Raw genomic sequence first — 26,257 nt, forward strand, 5'->3', positions numbered from 1 at the left:
GTTTGCAGGATACAAAAGATATCGGTTTCATCTATGCAGATAATAAAATCTCACAGGCCTGTGTCTGTGAAGCCATTCTGTTATATAGTGTGCCTATGGCCAGGTACTACCAAGCACTTTTAAATTTTATATTTTTAATGTTTATTTATTTATTTTTGAGAGAGAGAGAGAGAGAAGGAGAGAGAGAGAATCCGAAGTGGGCTTCAAGCTCCGAGCTGAAGCACAGAGCCTGATGTGGGGCTCGAACCCACGAGCCGCGCTATCATGATCTGAGCCAAAGTCGGATGCTCAACCAATGGAGCCACCCAGGTGCCCCAAGCATTCATTAAATACTTCTCTTGGACACACTTTTAAAAAGTAGGACACATCTTTATGAAAGCCCAAATAAGTGTTTGCCTAGCTCAGAAAATAGAACCTCAAACCGGCCCCGTCTGCTGCCTTGCCCAAGAAACTCAGTCCCTGTTTTAAGGCAAAATGCAGTTTTGGACACAAGTTGCCCCCAGTGGGGAGAGGGCGAGGCAATTGCCCTCACCATCCAGTCTCATCTTGGCCTTTGCTGAAATTGGCCCAGGTTCAGCGTCTACACTGATGCCACACGCCTCCTGTAGCCTGGGCTCCTGCACCTCCCTGGGTTCCCAGGCAGTCCTGGGCTGGAGGCACAGCGAACACACACGGCTTCCCAGCAAGCTTCCCCCACCCTGCCCCAAGGCCAGGCCTTCCTCTTCCTCTGCTTTCTCATCAGCCGGGAGCCGAGGGAGGATGGGAGGTCCCCACCTCTCCCCTCCACGGCAGACTGTGGTCCGGAGCCCCGGAGGACTTGGCCCCTGCTTTGTATCTGCCCTCCCAGAGGAGGAGAGTTTGCAGGGGCCAGTTTTGAGATTATTTGGAGCTGGTGATCAGTGAGGTGTCTTTAAGCTGGTGGAGCCAGCTGTGCTGACTTAGTCAGCTGGCCTGGATAAATGCCATCCCGGCTTTCCTTTTGTTCACTTAAGGAAAATAATGTCAGAGTGCAGGACGGGCCCCCGGCGGGAGAGCTGACACCGTGGAGACGATTCATTAGCAGATGCTCCGCTGAACCTCAGCTGTTCTCTCCAGTGACATCGGTGCGACAGGGAGCTATTTGTTCAGGTGACGGGGTTTGGCGGGCTTCAGGCCAGGACCCCCACCCCCAACCCCAGGAACCCCCTCCCCCCCTTCCAGCACCGAAAAACACTAGAGTCTCCACACGGGCTTAATCCTCAAACCGCAAGAATCTAACCAACTTCTCTCAATGACACTTGGAGGTTTTTGGCAGCCAGAGCTCCTCCCCGCAGCGATGCTGGGGGCCAGGTACAGATGGGCTGGATTGAAAAGCTGAGTTTGAAGGTCACCACCACCGCAGGATCTTTCTCCATGTGGTCATCACCCTGGTGGGGTGGAGTCTGCTCATGACCAGGGGGTGATTGATCTGGGCTTAGAGCAGCCCATCTCCAGGGGCCTAACACCCACATGTATTTTCAGCTAATTTTGTCAACGAGCTCACTGGATTATCTATCCCTGGTAAGGCCTCTTAGAGGCTCAAGGATGTTTGAGGTTTTGAACTTCCAATTTTTATTGTTCCCAGTATTTGAAACTGGAAGGAAATACTAAATGGGTCTTAAAAAAAACCTTACGTTTTAAATATTCAATCTACTTGGAGTATTTGCAGAATCGTATGCTATCCCTAGTGAGATATGGCAACAAAGAATCAGAGACCCAATGAGTAAAAAGTTGGGCCAGTTACTCTGTCCTCAGCATTCATAGTCTCTGCCTCTCCCCTCTTGGCTGTGGCCCTTGGTTTAGACCCTATGGTGAAATGCTGGGCACTTTGGTATCACCCAACTGAGAGGTAACTTGGGGACCTAGAAGATCAAACAGACCTCTCAGAGAGTAATTGAGGCTTTATTATTAGTGGTTGATGACTTCTCGGTAAGTTTCCTTGACTAGTTCTGACCAATAGGCTGTAGGTGAAAGTGGTTTATGTCATCTCTGGACTCAAGTGTAGAAGAGTCAGTACATGACCCTTCTTGGCTGTATTTTCCCTTCCTATAGGGCCCAGTCATGTTTCAAGTGGTAGAGCCTGGTTCCTGAGAGTTAACACGTCGTCCTTGCCACGTACTTGAACACATAGCAGAGCAAAAACAAACCTTTGTGTGTAAAGCCATGGAGATCTCGGAGCTCATTTTTTAATCGTTGTATGGCTTAAGCTATTTTGACCAATACAACATTGTACGTTAAGTAGGTTTTGTTTAAGCCATTGGATTTTAATATATTTAAAATACTCTTATGTACGTGTATTATTGTGGACGTGTAGAGTGTACGATTATAAACTTTTGGCTCATACATTTTTCGTGTGCAATAAACAAAATGAACCAGGAATTAGCATCTCTGTGTGTTTTTCTCGTCTTTTTGGTTTTGCACGAATTAAGCACTTAATGCTAAGATGGTAACTTAGCATTAGGATAGTATAGGCAGTAGGATTAGGAGTCTCTAAGTCAAATTCTCTCTGCAGTGAAAAGAGCCTGATACAGGCTGTGGTCTCAGGAAGTTCGGGAGATTGGGGGAAAGGTTGGGAATAGAAATGAGGAGATATAGAAGCCACGGATATTCAGGATCACTCTCTGCACTGAGGCTCGATTCACCCTCCAGGGCCCTTCCTCACTTACTTGGTCCCACACGGGTCGGTCCCCTTTTGAACTGCGGTGCTAGTGTTAGTTATATTCGGTCTCCCATTATCTTTGCATTCATTCCGCAAAGATCCATTCATTCTGCAAAGATCTGTGGAGCCTGGGATGGGATCTCATGTCAGGAGATGGGAACTCAGAGCCCTAAGCCGGCCCTTAAAGACTCACAGTCCAGTGAAAAGTTCCCTACAGGGGTGTGCTCCCTCCTCACGAGAAGGCCATATGCCTTTCATTTCCCAATTTATCTCCCACACTCCCTGGTGTAATGCTGGCTGGGTGGAGGCTGTTGCATGGATGATTGATTTAATGCCTGGTCTCTGCTGGGCGCAATCAACTGGATCTTTATTAAAATCCATTCCCCGAAGCAAAACGGTTCTGTTTTTGTTCAGATCCATTTTCCTGTCTGCGATTACTATGGTCTGCTTTGGGTTGCTTCACGCTATGCAATTCTGGCAAAGTCCTCTGCATTTTCCATCCCTGAAACTTACTCAAGAGCAGCCAGGTTTTGTGTTCAAGAGTGAACAACTGTGCAAACTTGTGCATTTGGAGGGGGCAAAGGCTGCGAGGTGGGAACCGCCCCCCCCACCCCGCCAGCAGAAGTCTGACCCGCTTGTGAAACGTGGTATCGCACGGGAAGACCATCTGAAGCATCCCCCTTTTCCTCCATCACTGACATTCAACTTGAAATGTTCTCTTTCCAGATACAAGTCAAAGCAAGACTTTTCCGAGTGTCAGCTTCACAAGCTCAAGCTAGTTCTTGGCAGTGAAATAGGTTCCCTTTTGCCCCTGGCAGAATATTAGCAACCCAAGCACAGCTAGCTGAATGGAGCTGCACCAATGCACTGGGGTCCCAGCTGCTAAAGGCCACCTCGGTCCCAGCCTGTCCAGTTCTCTAAAGACATCTGCCCCTGATTCGGAGGGGTTCAGGGTGTGCCGTCAAGGATGACATAGCTGTATCTTTTTTTTTTTTTTTTTTTTTTTTTTTTAGCTTCTGTAGGGCAAAGGACCCAGCTTGTTCTCTCTGCAGCTAGATGGCTAGATGAGCTGAACTGGCTGCAGGAAAACAGCCGGCATTTGTCAGTGAGCTGCACCGACAAGATACAGAAGACAGAGCCCAAGCAGAGGAGGGCAGCTCAGGAGCAAACAGTGCCAAGCACCGTCGAGTGATCCTTTGCAAACTCGATGGCAATCAACGCCACCCAAGGGCATCGGATGTGCCCATAGAAACCTCTTGCATTTTTGGCTGAATGTGGCTGTGGACTGGCGTTTGGGGAGAATATCTGTTGTTTTCAGGTAGGCCAGACTGCCGAATACAAAAGTGACTCTTTTGATATTGATAAATAACGTGACTCATGATTCCCTCCCCCCACCCCCCCCATAGAAATTGTGCGAACCCTTAATTATCAGGGCACTTTCTCAGGGGCACATTAGAATATACACTGAATTGCGTTATCTTCACCTTGGCCCACGCCTCTGTAACACAGGGCGGTAAGTTGCTCTTAGAAGTTTTTGCTTTTGTTTGTAAATCATCAGTTCAGACTGCAGGAAGGTTTCCAGGAATTAGGAGGAGAAAAAGCCTAGCAAAAAATACACAGAGTGAGATTCCTAAAGTAGGTTCCCCACCCTGCCCCCCCAACCCCCCTTCTGGTGAACGGGTCACAAGATTGCAATTCTAAACAATCTCACAATTAATTCTTGAGCTATGCAGCCCAATTAGAACAAATGCTTTCTTTCTGGTTTAATTAGAGATGAGTACGCGCCTGTGAGCTTATTTGTATAAAATAAGCACTCATTAAACCAGGTTTGGATCAGGCTCAGCTTGTTAGAAATGCCCTTGAAAAGGGTGCTTTCTCTCACTGTCTCTGGCCCTTTTAACCCCTTCAATGCCCAGAATGAACTTCGTAGACGTGGACGGTATAAAGAGTATCTTTGTGACAACCTGGTGAACTTGAAAGAGGAGAGATGCGTTTGCTAGATTTGCTGGTAAAGAGGCCCTTCCTCTCACCTCTGTACGCTTGGCATCTTCCTAACCTGCCTCACCCACCGCGGGCAGGAAATCTGGTTGCATCTGACGAAGGTCACTCAGCTGTAGCAAGAACAGGCTTCCATGTGACGTGCGCTCTTGAACGTCTCACTATCCAGAGAGTGAGCCATGGGCCAGCAGCAGCTCTCAGGTTCACCCCAGACTTGTGAGAATCTGCATTTTTACAACATCCCCAGGTGATTTTGTGTACACATTAAAATTTGAGGAACACACTGGTCTAGAGGTAGCAAATGGTGAAGATTTTACTTGAAAAGGCAAAGGTCCCTTGGGAGCCCCCAAGAATGTCACTTCCATTGAAGAGAACCAGCCCCTGGCCCTTCCTCTACAGTGGGGGGGGAGGGGGGAAATGCCACTTTGACCCCCTGTAAACTTTCTACCAAAGACTCAAATATGTCCCTTCCTGTATCCTTTAGTGAGATCCTCTGACAGGCTCTGGGTTATGAGGCAGTTCCTCCCCCCATCTGTGCCTTGGCCTCTTACCCACCCCCTTCAGCACTGCTGGGTCTCTGGACACAGGGAGAGAGAGAATTCCTGTCCTCAAGAGGCTCCCGCTGTCATGGACCAAAGCTGGAGGGAGAATATGCGTGCGAACAGTCATGGGACCCCCAGGCCCAAAGTGAGATACATTGGTCACTAGATCCAATGTTGGAAAGGTCATACAACCTGGAAGGAGGGAGCCCTTGTCTTCAAGGAGGAGGCTCCATTATGTAGTATCCCGACATGTGCCAAGAGGCAACTTTCAAGACTGTTCTGCATTATCGTCAAGGGCATCCTCAGGCAGCAGCTACAAGTATGACCAGTTTCTGGGTGATGGTAAGACACTGGGAAAGTGTGGCTTCACTTTGAGTCAGACAGCATGGCTGCAGGCTCCAGCCACTGTGAGGCTGGCCTTCCAGAAAGATGAAGCTTTCTAGGTCTTGTGCCTTCAGCCCTTGTCTAGCTCACCTGAGGCAACTGACATGATGAAGCCACAGGACTTAGGAAGCAGCATCAATGAACAAGCCGTGCAGTGAGGGGCCCCGGTGCTCCCCCACCACCCCCAATAAAAGAGTTTTGGGTGTCAAAAAAAAAAAAAGAATGTCATGAATTATAAAAAACTTGCCAAGCACATAAATGCCACCTCTGCTCAGCAAGAGTTTGCCCTTTTTTTTTTTTTTTTCTCATTTATTTCATCAGAAAGTAAAACTTGGGTATAACAAGATGGCAGCATGAGGCAAGTTACCGACAAGGCTGAGGACTCCTTTGCTCCCTCATGTCCGTTCAGCCCTGGACTTTCTTCAAAGAGCCTGGAGCAAGAAGATATTGATATGTCCTTGCTTCACCACATGGTGCCAGAAAGAGGGTTGAGCTATAGGTATAGCAGGTTTTAAATTTCTCTCCTTCCGTCCTAGACACGGAGGCTATTGTCACTGTTGATTAGGGGACAATGAAGGAGACCGGATTAGCAGGTGAGTCATCACCAGTGAGCCTTCTAGCTGGCCCTGGTCTGACGGTATCCTGTTATTGCCTCTGCCCTGGTGATGGGCTCAGCCCTGCAGCCCTCCCCACTTCGGCTGGATGCTGGGGCAGGACCATAGGCGTCTGCACAGCCTAGGATGCTTGTCCCCAGCCCTGAGCTCCAGCCCATGAAAGGCCCATTCCTGCTCCCTTGACCTTTTGCTGATGAAACAGAAACCTGGAGGAAGACCTGGGAGGGGACCATTCCTCCCTCTCAGTGAGCTTTCCTTAGCCCACGATGACCGTGTAATACATCAGCTCGTCATCGTCTAATGCCGTGTGATGGCGGAAGGAGATGTGAGGGAGGCAGGCTCGGCGGGGTGAGACAATCTGGAAAAGCCAAGAGTAAGGAGCTGGGATCAGGTAACCATGCAGTTTGCTGGAAACCTTGAACATGATTCTGAAAAGTTCAACTAGAGTTCTGGCATGAAAGGTTTATTTATTTATTTATTTATTTATTTAGTGCAAGTGGAGGAGGGGCACGGAAAGAATCCCAAGCAAGCTCTGTGCTGCCAGCGTGGAGCCTGAGGCAAGGCTCCCTCCCAGAAACCGTGAAACACGACCTGAGCCCAAATGGAGACTTGGGTACTGCTCTCCTTCTCTCTCTCGCAAAATCAATAAATGAACTTTAAGCATAAAATAAAATAAGTTTGCTACTTTAAAAAAGTCGCATAAGCAAAATTTGCTTGATATTTAAAAATAAGAAAATAAAATTTTAGATGATCAAATGTTGCTTGCCCATCTACCACTTTCAAACACTTGGGTATATCCTATCTTTCCCCATTTTATGCGGATCGAGGTATAAACACATAGAGAGGTTTATAGATTTAAAGACAATAGAAAATGGAATCAGTACACACACAAATGATCTACAATACTATCTTCAGTGACTAATTTTATATCGGTGCATAGATTACAGTGTTTTGAAGCTAATTTGCTACAAATTATTACGGGGCATTTGGAGTATTTCCTCATCTGTCTATTTACCTACCTACCTATCTATATCTATCACCTTTTTATGTTTTACTGTCTTAACAGTATTAAACTACATTCTTATAGTTAGATTTTTGCACATATCCTTAACTGTTCCCTCAGAAAACATGCCTAAATATCATTGCTTGCTTAAAGGGAGTCTGTATTTGTGAATTTTTAATCTTATGGCCTCACTGTCTTCCAGAAAGCTTATACCAAGTTTTACTCTCTTTTGAGAAATAGCTTTCTCACTCTAAGCTAATGTTTTTTGGGGAAAAAAAATCCCTTTGGGTTTTGGGGCCAATGCTTGGAGTTAACATCTACCACAGTTCTGCCCAGAACTGTTCTTGGGCTCTCCTTCAATGACAGAGAGGGTAAAACATGAGCCTTCAAGAGCCGAGAATTCAGATGATGGCATGTGGAAGCTTTGTTCTGATTGTCAGTCTTCCTAACTACTTGGGAGGGCCAATTAATCCCTGGAAACCTGGGGCTCTGGAGGGGAACAAACTAGGGTGGGTCTTCAGTCTGTGATGTGCGGGTACCAACAGGGGTCAGGAGAAATGGCCAGTTTCTACAGCTGCCTGAGAGGCCACTGCAGCAGGTGCCAGAGCGAGGGCCACCCATTTCCCCTGAGAGCTTGGTGGTCCTGCTGGGTGAGCCACAGCCACAGGAGGCAAGGAAAAGCACAAAGGCACATTGGATTCAGAAAGGGAATCCACTGAGGGAGGAAGACCAGCCTGAGGGATCAACAAGAGTGCTGACGCTCCAGAGTAGAAGAAATGAAGAAGAGTGTAACTTAAGAGAAAGAAAGAAAGAAAGAAGGAAAGAAAGAAAGAAAGAAAGAAAGAAAGAAAGAAACTTTCAAGGAGACAGATTCACAGAGCCCCCCAAAAGAAATTTTTAGCTAAAATACACATTTTGCAAGATAAGAAATGTAACGGAAGAATTGATAACAGAGAATAATCGCTTGCTGATCACCAAATTAAAGATTTCATTAAGGAAACATGGCAGGGAGAAAGTGAGAATAATGAGGGAAATTGTGAGATTTAGAGAAGTGAGACCTTATACGCAGTGTTGAGGAATTTCAATAGGAAAAAAGAATAGATGGAGAAGTTATAAATAAATAAGACATTTTGAGTTAAAGAAAACTTCAATTTTGCAATTGAAAGGGTTCAGCAGATGTCATGCAAGATTAATAGTAGTATTAATGTTAATGGCACTGGTAATACAAACCAGATCAGAGCCGGCCAATAGCGCTTCCTGCAATGATGGAAATGCTCTGAGCTCTGCACCTCAGTGGCCATTAGTCACATGAGCTTTGGAGCTTGTGGTATGTGAATAATACGGCTCAGGAACTGACTTAATTAAAATTAACTAACATTTGCACTTAAACAGTCATATGTTAGTCACTTCCACTTTGGACAGCTCAGATCTAAACATTTCCTGGTGAATTTCCAAAATGCAAGTCTCAGTGTAAAAGCTTATAAAATTCTAGACAAATGCAAAAGCTTCCCTTCAAAGTCTAGAGAGTCGGAGTTGGATTGGACTTCTCATCTGTAATACTAGAAGTTAAAAAGCAAAAGCAGCACATGTATAAACTATTAAAAGAAAAATACATAATTAAAAAAATCATCTATTCTGCCACAATAACATTTTTTAAACAATTATTATTATTATTATTATTTTGAGACAGAGAGAGCTAATGCAAATGAGAGATGGGTGTGGTAAGGGAGAGAGGGAGAGAGGGAGGGAGGGAGGGAGAGAGAGAGAGAGAGAGAGAGAGAGAGAGAGAGAATCTTAAGCAGGTTCCATGCTCAACACAGAATTCAACAAGGGGCTCAATCCCATGACCCTGGGATCACGACCTAAGCAGAAATTAAGAGTCAGATGCTTAACCAACTAAGCCAGGCACCCCTAAGATAACATTCTTTATAAGGAGAAATAAATTTGACATTTTTAGATATGTAAGTATTCAGAAAAGTTCTTTGTAAACTATAAATAAGAGCAGAACAAGGATTTACATGCAGAAAAGATAATATGTTCCAGAAACTTTGGTGTATAATGAATCTTGATGTGTATTAGGTGATGTGCAACAGAAAGGATGATGATGTCACTGGAAACTGTGATTTCAAGATTAAATAGTTTCTTGAAACACACACACACACAAATTAGGAAAATCTAGAGACCAGGAAAAACCAGCAATAATGTATCTGGCAGAACAACAGCAAAACCCTATTATGTCTGAGCCCAGAAAATATACCACTTTCTTTTATAATTCATGGAATAAGGACAAAGGTTGATTTTGTCTTTGGTTAGAATAAAATTCTAACAAATTTCAAATAAGGGAGCTTTTATAGATCATATTATTCGACCATAATCCTTTACCCCCAAGTCCTAAAACCTAGAAAAGCATTCATGGAAAGATGTCACTCAAAAGTTTAATTAGTTGAGATTTTGGACACATCTATATCTAAATAACTTCTCATATGAAAGAGTAAATCAAGGTCTGAGTTACAAATCATACAAAAAAATTAGAATGGAAACGTAGGGGATGCAGCCAAAGGTATGCTGGGAGGAAAATTTATAACACATTGTCTTCATTATACTTAAGTAAATAAATTAGATAAAGAAGAATACAACAAACAAAAGGATTAGGAAAAGAAGGCTGATAAGAATAAAACCTGAAACAAATGAAATTAAAACAAACTAAAGAAAGAACTAGTTTTGGGGCACCTGGGTGGCTCAGTCGGTTAGGCATCTTGCTGAAACTCTTGTTTTGGGCTCAGGTCATGATCTCACGGTCATGGGATCGAACCCATAGGCCAGCATTGGGCATGGAGCCTGCTTAAGATTCTCTCCCCTCCCCTGCTCTTAAGATTCTCTGCCCCTCCCCTGCTCATGCGTATGTGCGCTCTCTCTCTCTCTCTCTCTGTCTAAAATAAAAAAAAGAAAGAAAGAAAAAGAACTAGTTTTTTAAAAGATGAAAGAGTCAAAACCATAGAATGGTATGGAAAATAGACAAGAAACAAAAGATACAATATTAAGAATGAAGCATGGGGGCGCCTGGGTGGCTCAGTCGGTTAAGCGTCCGACTTCAGCTCAGGTCATGATCTCGCGGTCCGTGAGTTCAAGCCCCGCGTCAGGCTCTGTGCTGACCACTCAGAGCCTGGAGCCTGTTTCGGATTCTGTGTCTCCCTCTGTCTCTGACCCTCCCCCATTCATGCTCTGTCTCTCTCTGTCTCAAAAATAAATAAACGTTAAAAAAAATGAAGCATGAAGTATAAAAATAAATACGAAAAAGAAAAAAAAACTATAGGGGGGTACTTTATGCTGTCTACAGTAATATGTATAAAACATACCAGAAATTAGTAATTTTGAAAATAAAATATAATTGACCCAATGACGGTAGAAAAATAAACATACCAAAAATTTATCCAGCTCTGTTGATTTTCACAGCTAACTTGCATTTTATATGAAAAAAAAATAAACCTTTTCTATGTTAGTGAAATGTTCTGGTATAGAGAAAATTATAGAAATTTCCCAGTTCATTTCAAATATATTATTATCTTGATATCAAAAATTATAGAATAAACAAATGAATAAGGACTTTAAGTAATTAGCAAGTAAAATCCATCAGTATACTGAAAGAATGCCTATTATAGCATAACCCAGGAGGGTTTGTATTTGAAAGAATGGTTCACCATCAGGAAATCTAAAAACAAAATTATTAATTCAGTTAAAGGAGAAAGACTAAAAGTACCAGTAGATTCTAAAGAAGTCATTATAAAATTTGGAAGATGTTATTCATAGAGATTCTACTTCAGTTTAAATAGAAGTCAACTGAGTAAATACACTGAGACTCTCTTCTTCTGTAAACAGAAGGGACAATGGCAGTATGGCTGTTACTATTTGACGCTGAAGCTTCTAGAAAATAAAATCAGCAGAATATATGTTAGAATTGAAAATCCTCACAATAATCTTTTTTTTCAGAAGATGTTAACGTATTCCTAGAAAACTTGAAAGATTATTAAAAAAACCATTTAGAATTCATAAAGAGATTTTGAGAATGTATATGTAGGTGTGCATATAAGTATATATAAAACATATAATAATACATATACATAAAATATACAATACATAAATATGTAAAATTCATATATTTATATATTTTTATATTTGTAAAAATCAATAGTCCTTTTTTCAGATATAGCAATAAGGGAATAGGGGAAATCCCATTTGAAATAGATATGAAAACTATAAAATAACCAGGAATAAACTTTATTGAAGGACTTAAGGTAGTAACAAAGAAAGAAACATACCATGTTCCGGAGGAAAGTCTTAAACTTGAGACTGAAGTCTCAACGGTCATGAAATCAGTGATTACATGAAAGTCACTCATACATGAAAGTATGACATCAGGAATCATACTTCTTGATTAGAAGTGAAAAGTGAAAGTACAAATATGTAAAAATTTATAATAAAAATTTGGAAAAGGAAAATACTGAAGGGTGGCAGAGAGACTTTGCCTAGCCGGATGTGAACACATACTATAAAATTTCTGGAAGTAAAATCACAAGGCATTGAAATTAGGGCAGGGACACGCTAAGTGAGCCCTCAGCCTGCCGGGAAGAAGTGGCCCTGGAGAGAAACCTCGATGACAGGAGAAAGACACAGTGAGAAATTTTCAAGTCGGTGTCTGTGGCTATTTGTGGGATCTGACAATTCTCTCTGCAAACCTAAAATGTAATTTTATGTAAAATGTAATTTTATCATTTAAAATAATAATGACCGAAAGTAAACATAATCCTATTCTGGGTCATCTGATGATCACCCACAGCTAAGGACGGCCACAAAGTCTGTGCCACACTTGCATTTACAATTAAGTGCCTTTATGATCGCACTGGTGGTAAAGTGGCCCTGATTTAATAATCCTGGGCAAGTAAGAACAGACGTAGATTTAAAACACTGATGACGTGCTTGTGTTGAGTGACAAATACCAATGTGGCTCAGTGACAATGAAAGTTAACATCGGTGGGAACAACAAGGGAGCCTTAGGTCTTCGCATGACAAATAATATTCTCGGCATACCCAACTCGAGAGGACCTGCCTGCCCCCCATAGCCCTGAGTTACCGGTCTTCCCTGCTGACCAACAGCTTTGTTATGGCAACATATTGTGTTCGTCTGAAATTTACTGGTTTTGCAATTGTATTTGTATTTGATTTGCAAAGCAGATTTAGTCTGATGTAGCAGAGCTCTAACAAGAAGGAGTTTATATCTAGTATGTGTTTACCTAAAGTAACGAAAAATAACTTATGTTAAAGAGGCAGCATCGGCGTAAGAATAGAACAAAGGATTAGTGGAAAGATCAGAAAGATGTACGTGGACTAAGCATGGAATTACACAGCATTTTATTTTAGTGGGACGAGGAAGATGAATAAATAACAGATACACACAAAACTAACCATCCGTATCAATGAAAACAAAGACAGATCTCTGTTTTACCCCGCCTATAAAATTGCAGGTTAGCCACAGAGTTTCTCCATGTTGGCACTGTTGACATTGGGGGTTGGCTAATTCTCTGTCGTAGGATGTTGCCAGCACCTTCCTCCCCGCAGGTGGGACAAACGAAAATGTGTCCAGACATTGTCATCGAGTTGAGGGAGGAAATTGCCCCCAGGTGAGAACCATTGGTTTAGATGTCCTCAAGATCTAAATGGAAGAAAAATTTTCATCAGCATCATCAGGAATACCCCAGGCCACATTTGTAAGAGAATGTCTATGACTACATGTTTAGAGATAAAATACAGTTAAATAATCTCTATCTACCCACACGGGACTCATGGATTAAACCGTGGTGCTTCCATACAATGGAGTAGTATGCAGCTACTAGAAAGGTTCAGTGATATCTCACTGAGAGGGAAGCCCATGATACATTCTTAAGTAACAAAAGAGGTTTGCAAATTTTCTTTGTAGCAGGGAGAATGGTGGGGGGGGGGGGGGCTCCTGGATGGCTCAGTCTGTTGAACATTTGACTCTTGATTTTGGCTCACATCATGACCTCACACTTTGTGGGTTCAAGCCCCCATGTGGGTGTGGAACCTGCTTGGGATTCTCTCAATCCGTCCCCCCTCCACTCATGCTCACTCTCTCTCTTTCTCTCTCAAATTAAGTAAATAAACTTAAAAAAAACAAAAGGAGAACAGAAAGCCTTATATATGCATATGGGTGAGTGTATATAAATATCAATTATTTTGTGTGTTGGAGAGTTGAGAATATTGTCGGGCAGACACAAACTAAACACTAGTCCTGGTCACCTTGAAGGCACAGAGACCTCACTGTGCAGATGGGTTTGAATGGGCCGTAGGAGGCTTTGGACTTATTTTTATCACTAGTCCATTGTGACAAACACATAATGATTCTATAATCCAAAAGGTAAAGCCAGTAGAGTTTATGTAGTTCAAAGGTCTAACTATCCAGTGAGGGGAAGACAGTTTATGGCTCAGTGTGCTAAGCGATATAACATAGTGATGATTATCCTTTTGGGGGGCTAGTGTGCCATGGGGTGGTTTAGTGTGTTTTTTGTTGGGCAGGGGTATATAGTGGGTCAAACAGTGGCCACCAAAAATAACTGTCTGTGTCCAAGTCCCCGAGACCTACAGATGTTACCTCATTTGGAAGAAAAGGTCTATGCAACTGTAGTTAAGTTAAGGATATTGAGATGGCGTCACAATTACCCAGGTGGGCCCTAAACCCAATGGCAGATGTCCTCCTAAGAAAAAGTCCAAGAGAGCCGTGAGACACACAGAGGTCAAGTGAGGAGGAAGGCAGAGGCTGGTATGACGGAGCCACGAGCCGAGGAAGCCACAGCCACCAGAAGCTGGGAGAAGCAGAAGTGGATTCTCCCCTGGACTCTCTACAGGGAGCATAGCCCGGCCCACACCTTGACCTCAGACTTCCGGCTCCCAGAGCTGTGAGAGAATAAATTTCTCTTGTTTAAGCTATCTGGTCTGTGGTAACCTGTTGCCGCAGCCACAGGAAACCAGTATTAGGAGGATGATTTATTCTTTCTGGGACAGTTGAAGGAAGCTTCCGTAGAAACGTGGCTGTCGCCTTGCACTTCAAAGGAAAGTGAAAAAGGGAGGGAGTCTGCTCAAGGCAGGCGAACAGCATGAGCAAAGGCCCGGTGGCCTCACGGGGCAGAGCTGGGTGAGGGTGGCTGGGACGTGAGGTGTATTTCCCGGGGAGGGTGAGATGGAAGGTGAAGTACCATGTCGTCTCCTGATCTCCTCAGGTGGAGAATGAGTTCACAAAAAATTGGGGGATGTTTTCTAAGAGGATGCGGCAAATTCATGTCAGAGACAGAACTCTGGTGAATCTGCCTTCAGCACTGAAGTCATGAGGACGGGGGATTGCAGCCTCTCCAAATACCCAGAAAAAGAGAATCTCAGAAGGGACTCCTGGCCTTCAAAACGTGGCAGCTTGCTGGATCCTGCGGGCCCCGTTCTCAGCCAGTTCGCTCACATTCCTAGCAGACGGCTTGCTTTGGCGTCCGTGTAATCCCCGCCAGAATGGGAAGCCCCCAAGCTAGGCAGAAAGCAAAATATTTTCCTCATTTGACATGATAAAGCGTGTGGCTTGTGAGGAGAACTGGCACAACCCTGGGCGTGTTCTGTCTTGTCCCCTCCACTCCAGCAACGGGGGGAAACGACTCTCCACCAGCCACCGTGTCACAGGGGGTCTTCTGTTGGCCTGGGAGGGGACAGTAGCCGTGCCTTTTCTTCGTGTACCATACATGGCCCTGCCTTCCCCCCCCCCCCACCCCTCCCACCACTGCTCAGCGCCATTTCTGTTGGCAGGTGGGTGTGATTCTCCTTGGTGCCCTCAGAAATACCCAATCAGGGAATCTTCTGGTAGGGCATACTGAGACTAAAAAGGAATGGGCCTACATGCCAGAAACGCTCGCAGATGTATGGCTGAAGACATTTGTTTCACAGGACTGGCGCTATAAATAGATGCGGATAAGCAGGAAGGCGGCAGTTTGCATGGGTGGCCTTGTCTCCGTGGCAGAGATAGTTCCCAGAAGCACGCACCAATGGGGCTGGCTCTGGATCCAATGACGTTGCCAAGTCATGGCCGCAACATGCCTCACAGCTGCCCTCGTGCCACGCCCTTTCCCTCATTGTTCAAAACACGTGTGCAATCATCTCTAGAAACTTCCATGAGAGGCTGGGGGCTCTCATCTATTGACGGTACGCCGTGCATGTGAAATCCTGTCTCCCCTGTGGCTGGGGGAGGGGGTGTGCGTGTGTGTGTGCACGAATGTGAGTTTGTGCATGAGCGTGTGCACGCCTGTGTATGAGTGAGTGTATGCGTGTGTTTGTGTGCGTGTGCATGTATGCATCCGTGTTTGCATGTGAGTACGAGTGTGTTTTTGTGTGCATGTGTGCACATGCATGTGTGCCCCACATCCCAACCCACGGGAGCTCTGAAAGCCTGGGTCCCGGCTTCATCTCAAGTGAGCACCATGGGAGTTCTCCCTCGTCCCCCAAACAGAGGGAGGCGGATTCCCCTGCTCTTGGGAAAGACTGGAAGCTTGGATGGGGGAGGGGACGGGGGGCAGGAGGGAAGCAGAGGAGACTACAGGCTGGGGTGCAAGTGGTGCCAGGAGCTGGTGGAGCACCTGGTGTGTGGGAAGCAGGGGGAGGAGTCGCTGAGGAAGGAGCGGGGGGTCAGGCTCATCAGTCACAGTCTGTCTCCTGTTGGGGCCCTTGTGGGCCAAACAGAGGCGGGGGCGAGCAAGGGGGTGGGGGAAGGGAAGGGAAGAGGCCAAATTCTCCAGCCCAGCAGCCAATAAACTGGCGAGAGGAAACGAAAGAAGGAAGAAACCACGTCTCTCTGACCGAACGCTGGAGGTACAGAACAGTCTGAAGGGCTTTGTCTGGAAGCCAGTTATTCTAACGCTTTCACGTGGGTGCGAAGAAACCAGGGGCCTCATGTGCTGTGCTCCCCAGACATTTGTTTCCCATCCCACTGTGGCTCTGTGTGGGGTCACTGATTCCATGGTCTCGGTCAAGGCTCACAAACCTTAGCTCCATTTTACAAAGGGAAAGACTGAGGCTCAGAAAGGTAGAGTCACTTGTTCAAGATCAGAGTAGGATCATGAACCCATGCCTGGGATGTAACAGAAGGTCCTTGTCTTGCTTTATCTTGGGGGCTTGCAGATACTCTTTTTTTTTTAAGTTTTATTTATTTATTTTGAAAGAGAGAGAGGAAACAGGAGAAGGCCAGAGAGAGGGAGAGAGAATCCCAAGCCAGCTCTGCACCATGAGCACAGAGCCTGACGTGGGGCTCGATCTCACAAACCATGAGATCGTGACCTGAGCCGAAATCGAGTAGGTTGCTTGACCAACCGAGCCCCCCCACCCCGCCTCCCCACCGGTGTCCCCAGATATTCCTAATGGCAGAGGGTGCTTCCCCTCTCTCATAACACAAACACCAAGTGTTCGTCTGGGAACCGCTACGTGCACGGAAATACACCGTCTCATTTGTTCCTCACAATCACCGTCTGGAGCGAGTGGGGGAAACTCCTCCAAGGGCACGCAGCAAGGTCATGCCTGAGCCTGGAGTCAAGCGGAAACCTATCTGATCCCAAGGCCATGCTCTGGCCCCCTGCACTCTACTCTGCTTCCTTAGAGGAAAGAAGGCTCCGCCGACTCCCAGCCCCCACATCCCCTTTGCAGCTGGCTCTTCCCAGGAGAGGAGGTGCGTTGTAGGCACGCCACAATGCCCATTACTCATTACTCACGGGCCTGCCAGGCCTCCCAGTAATTAAGCCCTTAGAATTTCCCTCAGCTTGGGTGACGTCATTGCATAATTAAGGTGATGGTGATGTCCAACTGCACGCACCAAACAAAGGTCCCTTGTTTTAATTTATCATCCGAGCTCTCCTTGTGCAAAACTGAGCTCCCACTTGGTGATTAAGGAAGACGGTTTGACCCCACTGAATGAGGGCAGGGCTTGGGGCAAAGCAGCAAAGTGGCAGAGGAGGAGATGCTACGGCCACTCTTAAATTGGCACGGTAATGAGGGCACCAATGAAAGATAGGAAAGGGTATGCTTACCCTGGAAAGACGAGATGCCGGCACGAAGCTGCTGCCTTCCTTTTAGGTAATTTTCTTGCCAAGTAGCTAAACAGATTTTTCTGGGTCCCCTTTCAGTTCTCATCTGACCCTTGGATGGAGCTACTAAGTGCTCACGTGTCCCGAGGTTGATCACTGTCTACCCAGAGTGTCGTCCTAACGCACGCAGATTCTACAGCACAAAGTACAAAGGTTCAAACTCCAGTCTTTGCCAAGTATTAGTTTTGTGACCTGGGACAAGCACGTAAACTCCCCGTACCTCAGGTAACATATCCATAAAGAGGGCAATAATGTAACACTAGTACCTACTTCCAAAGGGTGTTGTGAGGGAGTCAGGTGAGTTACTGTGTGTTGTGTTGAGGACCCTGCTTAGAGCATCAGGACCGTATGAGTGTTTGTTGTTTTTATCTCAATCACTTTCGTAACCATCTTTGTATACCTGTGTCGTGTTTTACATGGGGCGGGTGTTCAAAAAACGTCCCTTCCCTCTTAGTTAATTTCAATGTTTTCAACACACACACACGGAAGAAATGGTAAGTATGTGATGGGAGGGAGCGACTGCTATGGTGGTATTGACTGGCAATTTATAATTTAAAAAACAATTTATAAATGTATCAAATTGTTCACATGTCAATGATATCTCAGTAAAGCCAGAAAAAAAAAGAATAAATGTCCCTTCAGTACATTTTTTCTCTCCCTCTCTTCTCTTTCTTTGTCCCGTCTCTCCACAAACACGGATTCATTTCTATCTTCATGCACAAGTTGAAGAACGTAAAATATGGTGAAGATCGACTCCCATGTGATTGCTATGGGCGGGGAGGCAAGATGGCAGTGCTTATAATGCGTCTGTGTTCCCTCCTTCTTTCCACCCCCTCAGTATCTATATTTATGTAATATAATATAAATATTTTATACATATATTTATATTCTTTTCTATCACATTTTCTGAATTCTTTTGAACTTTAGCTATTCATTTGTGAAATTTTCAGGTTTTTTGCGAGTTGTTCTGAAGTTCTTTAAAAGCCATTTTATTATTTACCAAAACTCTAGCAATTGTAGAAATCTTTGATTAATTTCTCCAATGGTACATTAATGTTTATTTCTTTACAAATTTCAATTATGTATGTAATGTACAGGAATTCATATGAGATGATATAGGTTTAATAGCTTTTGGGGAAATCTGCCATATTATATTTGCCCGATTTTTAATTCTCTTCAGAGAAGCAATTTAAAGAATTGCTAAGGAATGTAACGGGATTTGTACTTCTTATGAACATATGTATTCCTTGGAAAAGTATATGTTTAAAACCCCAGTAGAAGGTGAAGGCTGATTCACTCACGAATTCATCCAGAAGCGTATGTTCATATTTGTTGCTATGTTCAAGAATACATTTATAAGATTATGGGTAAATTTAGGAAATTCAGCAACTTGGGCGTTTGGTGACATGAGCCTTAGAAGAATTTACTTCGCATTGTCTCGTTATTCTTCTATGAATGAATGTTCCACTTGCCTTTCTGATTATTGAGAAGAGTTAAAGCAGGATCAGAATGAATGACCACTTGCTGAGAGAAACATGGAAGGTTCTCGGTAGTAAATAGATAGGAAGGCAGACTAGGGGTTTTTATCTAGTAGACATCCATAGTGAAGCATAACATATGTACAGGAAAGTACACAAGTCATGAGTGTCCATTAAAGTGTAACTTACACCCAGACCTGGGCATAAAACATTACTGGCCCCCCCAAAACACCTTCTTGTTCCCCATCCCAGGTACTATGCTAGCTCCCCAGGTTAACCACTGTCCTGACTTATCACCGCAGATGAGCTCTGTCTTTATATGTCTGTTTTGTACTTCACGTAAATAGAAGCCTATCTATGAACGCTCTAGTGTGGACTTCCTTGGCTCAGCACAGTGTTTGCGAAATTTCTTCACAACATGTGTATGACTCTTTAGTGCCTGTTGTGTGGTGTTCGTCAGGAGCGTTCCACGATTTGTCCATTCTATTGTTGATGAGCGTTTGGATTGTGTTCAGTCTGGGGCTATTCCAAAGAGTGTTGTGACGTACATCCGAGTACATGTGTTTTGGTGAGGGTAGGTGCACGCTTGTTTACAAGATTTTGAAGACTTCTGCAAAATTTTAACTGACAAACTTTTTAATCTGACTTCATATCAACTTGCTGACTATACCGGGGTGTGGATTTGCGGGGTTTCAAACGTTTGCATAGGTTCAGTTTTTGTGGCTGTCCAAAATGGTTTCCTAGAGTTGTATCCATTTACATTCCTACCGGAAGAATTCTGGCTCCTCTATATCCTTGCCAACTGTAGGTATTACCATATATCCAGGCTTTTTTCATATGCCTACTTTTCTTAATGTTTAGTTATTTTGAGAGAGAGAGAGCATGAGTGGGTGAGGGGCAGAGAGAGAGAGGGAGACACAGAATCCGAAGCAGACTCCAGGCTCTGAGTTGTCAGCACAGAGCCCAATGTGGGGCTCGAACCCACAAGCTGTGAGATCATTGATGAGGTTTTTGGGGTGACAGTGGGGTTCAGGCGGTCTGGAGCTGATGACCACGAAAGAATTCTTGAAGACATCTTTGGTGCAAAAAGGTGGTTTTATTGAAGCACAGGGACACCCGAAGAGCTGCCCCGGGACCAGGAGGAGAGATTGGTTTTATGCTATGGAGTTGGGGGAGGTACCGGCTGGCCAGAGGAAGTTTCCAGTGAGATTTTCATGTGCTAAAGAAGACTCTCAGGATAGTGGAAGCCTAGCTATTGTCAAGGGAAGGTGGTTTTCCCTCTAGCAAGGCATCAGCGTTAAGACAGTAGGGAGTTCCTGGAGAAATGTTTTACTCTGCCAGCCTCAAGTATCTGTCAACGGGCTGCTGGTTACAAGGAAATTTAGTTCTATCTGCCATTTCCTTCTGCCTTTGTTGCCCACACCACTATGGAGGGGAGTTGGAGACTTAGGTCCTGCAGGACTACGATCTATCAGCTAACCCTTTGTTTACCCCTTTCCTTTGTTCTTGGGCAGCCAGGAGTGCCTGAAGAATATCCCGCACACCCTGCCTGGAGGTGGGGGGTGTTTGCAGCCAGTCAGCTTGCCCTAAACTCCCTCATCAATTGTCGGAAGCTTAATCTCCTAAACCACCCAGTTGCCCCTCATATGCCTTATTCTATCATTCTGACATTCCCTTTTCTGATGTACCTATCCCATTCTTTAGCACATTTTGAAAACTGGCCAGTCTGTCTTTCCCGTGGATTCGTAGGAATGAGTTATACATTGTAGATACACATTTCTTGTCGTATGTGTTGTGAGCATCTTCTCCCTCCCTGCGGCTTAGCTTTTACCTAGTAGCTTCACGGTGTCTTCTGATGAAGGCATGTTCTTAACTGAAAGTAAACCAGTTTGCCCATCTTTTCCTTAACAGAAAGTACTTTTTGCATCCTTAGGCTAGACGATTATCAGTGGCCCTCCCGATGCCAAAATTACGTGATTCAGTGACTATCCCTTATTTTTTCCTTCAGGTTCTGCTCTCCTGCTGCGGGAGCAAACAGACACATTCAGGTTGCACCTTCATTAGGAGGTTAGGTGCTGGGCCACGTGGGGATGGAAGACAAAGCAGCAAACAGACCCAGGCATCAGGCAGCCTGGCGTCAGGGGACCTGGAACGCTGCCCGGCCATTCTCTCTCTGTTTCTGCTCACACAACCCTCTCTTCTCAGTACCTTCTTTCTCTCTTTGCCTCCAGACTCCGTCCCTCTGTGAGTCTCTGTTTTAGAAGACAGTGCATGAGTAGAAAGATGGAGGTATGGTGAGGCCAAAAAAATTGTCACCGATCCCACGGGGAAGGGGCAGGCTGTGTCACAAGGGGCCGCAAGGAGGAGGCACCAGAGGCTGTCAGGAGGGAGAGGGAGGAGGGAGACTTCGGCAAGAGCCTTTATTGTGGTTTCCAGGAGAAAGCAACGGTAAGCTAGGATTGGCTGGTCTGAAGAATTTCGGCAGACTGCTGGGGCTGTCTGGAACTCAGTCCTGGGTGATAGGGCAGGTGGGTAGTGGCCCAGAGTGTGAGAGCCCAGTAAGGAGATGTTGGGATGTGGGTTTGTATTTGGAATGTGTGCTTAGGGGCAAGTTGTTCCCTGTCTCTAGGATTGGCTAACCTGGGAGGGGCCGACCCTCCCATGTCAGCCAGGCCCTGGATGTCAAAGCATCAGAATGCCGAAACTAAGAGACTTGGGTCCTCCAGTCTCCCCTCCCGAGAACTGTCAGGCCCCTAACATAACTTATATTCGTGACACTTCCCACGGGAGGCTGGCTTGTCCAGTGAGGCCTATTTGCTTCCGAGCAGAGTTTCCGGGCAGCCCCCCAACCCTACAGCTGACTGGCCAGGCTGGAGATCGGAACCTCAGCAGGATCTGCGGGCCAGGGTCACAGGAGTGATGTTTGCACCTGGTCAGCTCTCCTCGGAGAGAATGTTCTTTACCGGTATCTACCTACCTACATACCTCCCCTGCCTTCAGGTGAGCTCCGATCTGCCTCACTCCTAAGCCTTCCTAGCTTCCCTTCTAAGTCTGTGGCCACGTGTGTGTTTCCTCTCTGAATTTCCAGACTGTCTTTTCTATTCTTTCATGGAACTTTGCACTCTCTGCCATTTGATACATGCTGTTGGGGTATCTGCTTTTATCTCCTCTAAAAACACACAGTAACTCAGGACTTGCTCAGGTGGCCTCGCTCCTCTCTTCTCTGCACTCCCAGCATCCAGAACGGCGCCTGGTGCTTAGTGAATGACTTTAACCGTGAATACTTACTGAATATTTTACGTTAGGTCCCCACGGAAGCAGGACCTAAAACGAGGATTCAGGAACAACTCGGTTGCTTTGGCAACCAGCCCGAAAGCACTGGTGGGGTAGGCGGGGAAGAGAGGCCGCAGCACAGTGGGTGAGTGCGCTGTTGACCCCTGAGGGAAAGTGGGGCTCAACCTGCTGCCACCGTTTGTGGGACACAGCTGGGAAGTGTCCCCTATGGGTTATTTGTCCATAAGCCACGGGGCGTGGACAGTCCCTAGGCTGGTTAACCCTCTGACACATAGAGCATGTTCCTGTAGCCAGGGCAGTCCCTCCACAGGATCCAACACCAGGAAAGCAGGCCATTGACCTATGAGCGACAATGGGGGTGGGGCACCAAGGCATCTCCTACCCTTCAGTTGCAAACCAAATGTTAAGTAGCCACCGGTCCTAAAATCTAGGCCCCCATACCTAATGGCCAAGAAACATTGAAACAAAGGGACAGGTTTAAAGACGTATCCTCAGGGGGAATGGCCAGCTGACCTTGGGAGTAGGTGGTTGATGCCTTCATGCTCCCACATGCGATGTGCCGGGCCCTCACAGCTGGGAACAGCTGGGCTGAGCTATCAGGGAAAAGTGTGGCAATGGCCAAGGAGTGCCCTGGGTGGGCAGGCTGGGGATCATCTTCTAGCTGTTGTGATTTCACGTGAGCCCTCCCTTACCCCAAGCAGCAGTGTTACCCTGGGGGTGCCCTTTCATGTTTCTCCCCATCCTCAAAGACTTCTAGCCTTCAGGCGCCCTGACAATGTCCATTTCCTTCCTTGGAAACATCTGTGAATCCTGGCTCCAGGCAAGGTCAGCTTTTCTTAGCTTCCTCTGAGTTCTCCTGTCACACCGAGGTAGAGGCGTCGTCCACACTGCCTGTTGCAGTGGCATGGCACGACTGGGGGTAAATTTAACCAAGGCAATAGGAATCAAGATAACCTGGAACGCTCGTCCCCAAACTCAATTTAGGAAGCCCACGTTACGGAAGCAGCCCAGGATGGAGTGAGGACGGACAGCAAGTAGAAACCGTGAACTGAGACTCTCTGGAATTTGGCATGAAAGCAAATGTCATCACTTTGCTCAAGGCACATGAGCATCTCGGCAACGTTCCATGTTTCAGACATTCTTGAATTTGCCAATTTCGATTTTATATTTTTGGACACTCTTCTGGAATAATCTGTCGATTAACATATACCAGATTCCCTTTCTTTTTTCTGTTAGCAAAACCCTACAAAAATGTTTCCCAAACCCATCCATTCCCCCGAGTTTTCTGGTAATCACAAGCAGGCCTCCCCATGTGTCAGCTGACTGCAGCGTTCCGGAACATTCCACCAGCACCACAAGCTTGAGTACTCCCTGGGGGGCTTTGTCTACAGTCCTAGGCTGGGAGGGCCAGGTACAGCTGTCACGATGACAGGGTATTCTTTTTTAAAAATAGAGCAAATTGATTCTGGATTATATTTTAAGTTCTGTTATGTGGTTATAAGAAAGAAGGAAGAGAAGAGCAAACAAAAAACGGTACTACACGTTGGAAACTGGGATGAGGTGGCAAGAATACTGGCCTGGGAACTCTTCCCCAAGTGCTGACAATAGTATTGTGACCTTGGACAAGTCCTTGAACACTGCTGACTTCAGTTTCCTCCTCACCTACAAAGCTGGACCACGTTCCAGCTCTAAAATTGTTAAGAACGCACGCATTTTAAAAATACACACATATGGCAATCCCTCATACACTTTGGTATAAGAAAAACAGTGCCTCTGCCATAAGCGGGTACTTGTGAGTAGTCTGGAGACCAAGTAATATGTATGAGGCAACCGAACGGGGAAGGCTCAAGTCTGGTCAATGACGTCATCTCTCAGGTTTCATAATTGCGTATTTTTATAAATGTGTTATGAAGTGTAGTAGCAATACCTTGAAGCAGAAAATTGTTGTTCCTATGAATTAACATTTAAAGATTTTTCTCTTGGCCACCTGGGTGGCTCAGTAGACTTAGCGTCTGACTTGATTTTGGCTCAGGTCGCGATCTTGCTGCTCGTGGGATCGAGCCCCGTGTCTGGCTGTGCACTGACAGTGTGGAGGCTGTTTGGGATTTTCTCTTTCTCCTTCTCTTTTTGCCCTTGCCCTGCTCATGCTCTCTCTCTCAAAATAAACGAACAAATAAACAAACATTTTTTAAAGGATTTTTCTCTCCATTCTTCGAGTTGCCAGAATCACTTCAATTTATATGACCCTCTTGGGGAGCCTGGGTGGCTCAGTACATTGAGTGTCCAACTCTTGATTTTGGCTCAGATCATGATACCAGGATCGTGGGATGGAGCCCCACATTGGGCTCTGCGCCGGGTGTGGCTCCTGCTTAAGGATTCTCTCTCTCCCTCCCTCTTTCTAAAAATAAAAGAAGAAAAAGAGTTTTTATATGAATCTCTTGTGTGGCAGTATCACTAATTCACACATCGACCTGTTGGAATAACATTCTTACATTCCTTCTACTGATGAAGAAATTGAGCCGCGAGGGGTGAAAGACCTTGCCCAAGGCCACACAGCAGTGTTGGGATCGGAAAACAGCACGTGTTTCTGTCCATTCATCACTGGCGCCATCCTGAGTGAGATGTTCTGAAAACGGCACTTTTAGACTCAGATTTGCTTGGCTTCTCTCCCAGGTACTTGGCATGGTGAAAAGGGCTTTGGAAACACCAAAGTATGATCAAGGAGTTGTCTTTGTCTTTGGAGGAATTCTAGGAGGACAGGTTTACATGAACTACAGGTGAGCTCGGCATAGTATCCCCAGCAAGAAGGAAGCCTCTAGTTTGTTGGAGTGTGGGGATGCCTGTTGGAGAAAACAGGGGGCAGATTGTCTGAGCAACTGTGACTGCATCTTTCCCAAAGGGGTTGTTTCGTTAGGGGATTTTCACGGTAAATTGTCAGTTTCATCAAGTCTCAGAAGCTGGTACTTTGGTTTGCCTTCTACCTTTTGCATTTGGCCTTCTAAGAGTCCAAGAACACATTCTGAAATGTCACTGGATCAGTGAAGAGTTTCTCACTGAAGTCAAATTTTCATGGTTTCTTCTGAGCTAGAACCAGAATTAAACAATTCCAAAATGATCGCAGTTTGCCAAGTCTCAAATCCATCCCACGCGGCCAGCCTGAAACTGGGTCCCTATTCAGGCTTCTTCTTGTTTTAATTTGTTTATTTGTGATGGGGACTTACTGCCTCTAGGAGGGTCCCATTAAAAAAAAAAAAAATCTCAGAGGACATCAAAAAGTTCTGACCAAACAACATCTTGATGATTTAAGTGTAAATATGTCAGCGACATATGGTTTTCATTATTCCTGAAATAACACATGGGTTTAAAAATCAAGGGGAAAAGTGTTTGGTAAAACACACTGAGGACTTGGCTGAATGTTTTTTAAAGACCGTTATGAAGCCTGAAGGGGAAAGCACCCCAAGTGGGACAAATCCAGGCAGCTAAATACTTCCTTGTTTGTGTCTTTCCTTGATCAGACATGACATTGGTGCTGTCACCGGCACGCTGATGTATCTGCCACGCCACAGAATCTGTCTGGCAGGTGAGGCTTTCGTGGACAAGTCTAGGTCCTGAACGCATCCCTGCTGATTAGGAACAACGCTAATTTTAAGCAAGAGAACGCATCTGGAGAATGAGAAAATAATTTATCTCGTAAGATTGTTGTGAGCATCTGGGCTAGTACATGTCAACTGCCTGGCCCATAGTAGATGCTTAATAAGTGGAAGCTTGAAAATGATCATCATCCACTTGAAAAGTGGTCATTGGAGCACGAATAAGGTATTTCAGGGTGAAAATTGGTTCTAGCGTAGGAGAAATCCATGTGATCACTTCCCCAACCACAGAAACAACAGGTGAGAGGATAGGGCAACCGTGTCAAGTGTTGCTCAACACAAAGAAACAAGAATGAGCCCCAAACTAGAGGTCAGAATAAAATCAGTTTTCACTGACCAACTTACCAAGGCACTTGTTCCTGATGACACACTTTTAAATGTAAGGAGGTTCATTTTCACCTAAGGGTAGTTGGATTACTTTTTTAATTAACGATTTTTTAAC

The 26,257-nt window shown here is 45.3% G+C and overlaps 1 long non-coding RNA gene across 9 annotated transcripts in view; it reads left to right on the forward strand.

Moving 5' to 3' along the window:
- LOC132663541 (uncharacterized) overlaps nt 1–6,845 on the forward strand; it is a 39,965-nt gene extending 33,120 nt beyond the window's left edge. For 4 of the 9 annotated variants that reach the window (XR_014135935.1, XR_014135934.1, XR_014135937.1 and 1 more), the window contains 2 exons: nt 993–1,128; nt 3,691–5,764. This is a non-coding gene — a long non-coding RNA (uncharacterized LOC132663541). Of the gene's footprint in view, nt 1–992; nt 1,129–3,690 lie in introns of all 9 variants that reach the window. The other 5 variants (XR_014135941.1, XR_014135936.1, XR_014135939.1 and 2 more) reach the window with 5 other exon arrangements.
- The last annotated feature ends 19,412 nt before the right edge of the window (nt 6,846–26,257 follow it).

The sequence above is a fragment of the Panthera onca genome, chromosome D4, assembly GCF_046562875.1.
Source record: "Panthera onca isolate mPanOnc1 chromosome D4, mPanOnc1 haplotype 2, whole genome shotgun sequence".
Taxonomy (NCBI): Eukaryota; Metazoa; Chordata; class Mammalia; order Carnivora; family Felidae; genus Panthera; species Panthera onca.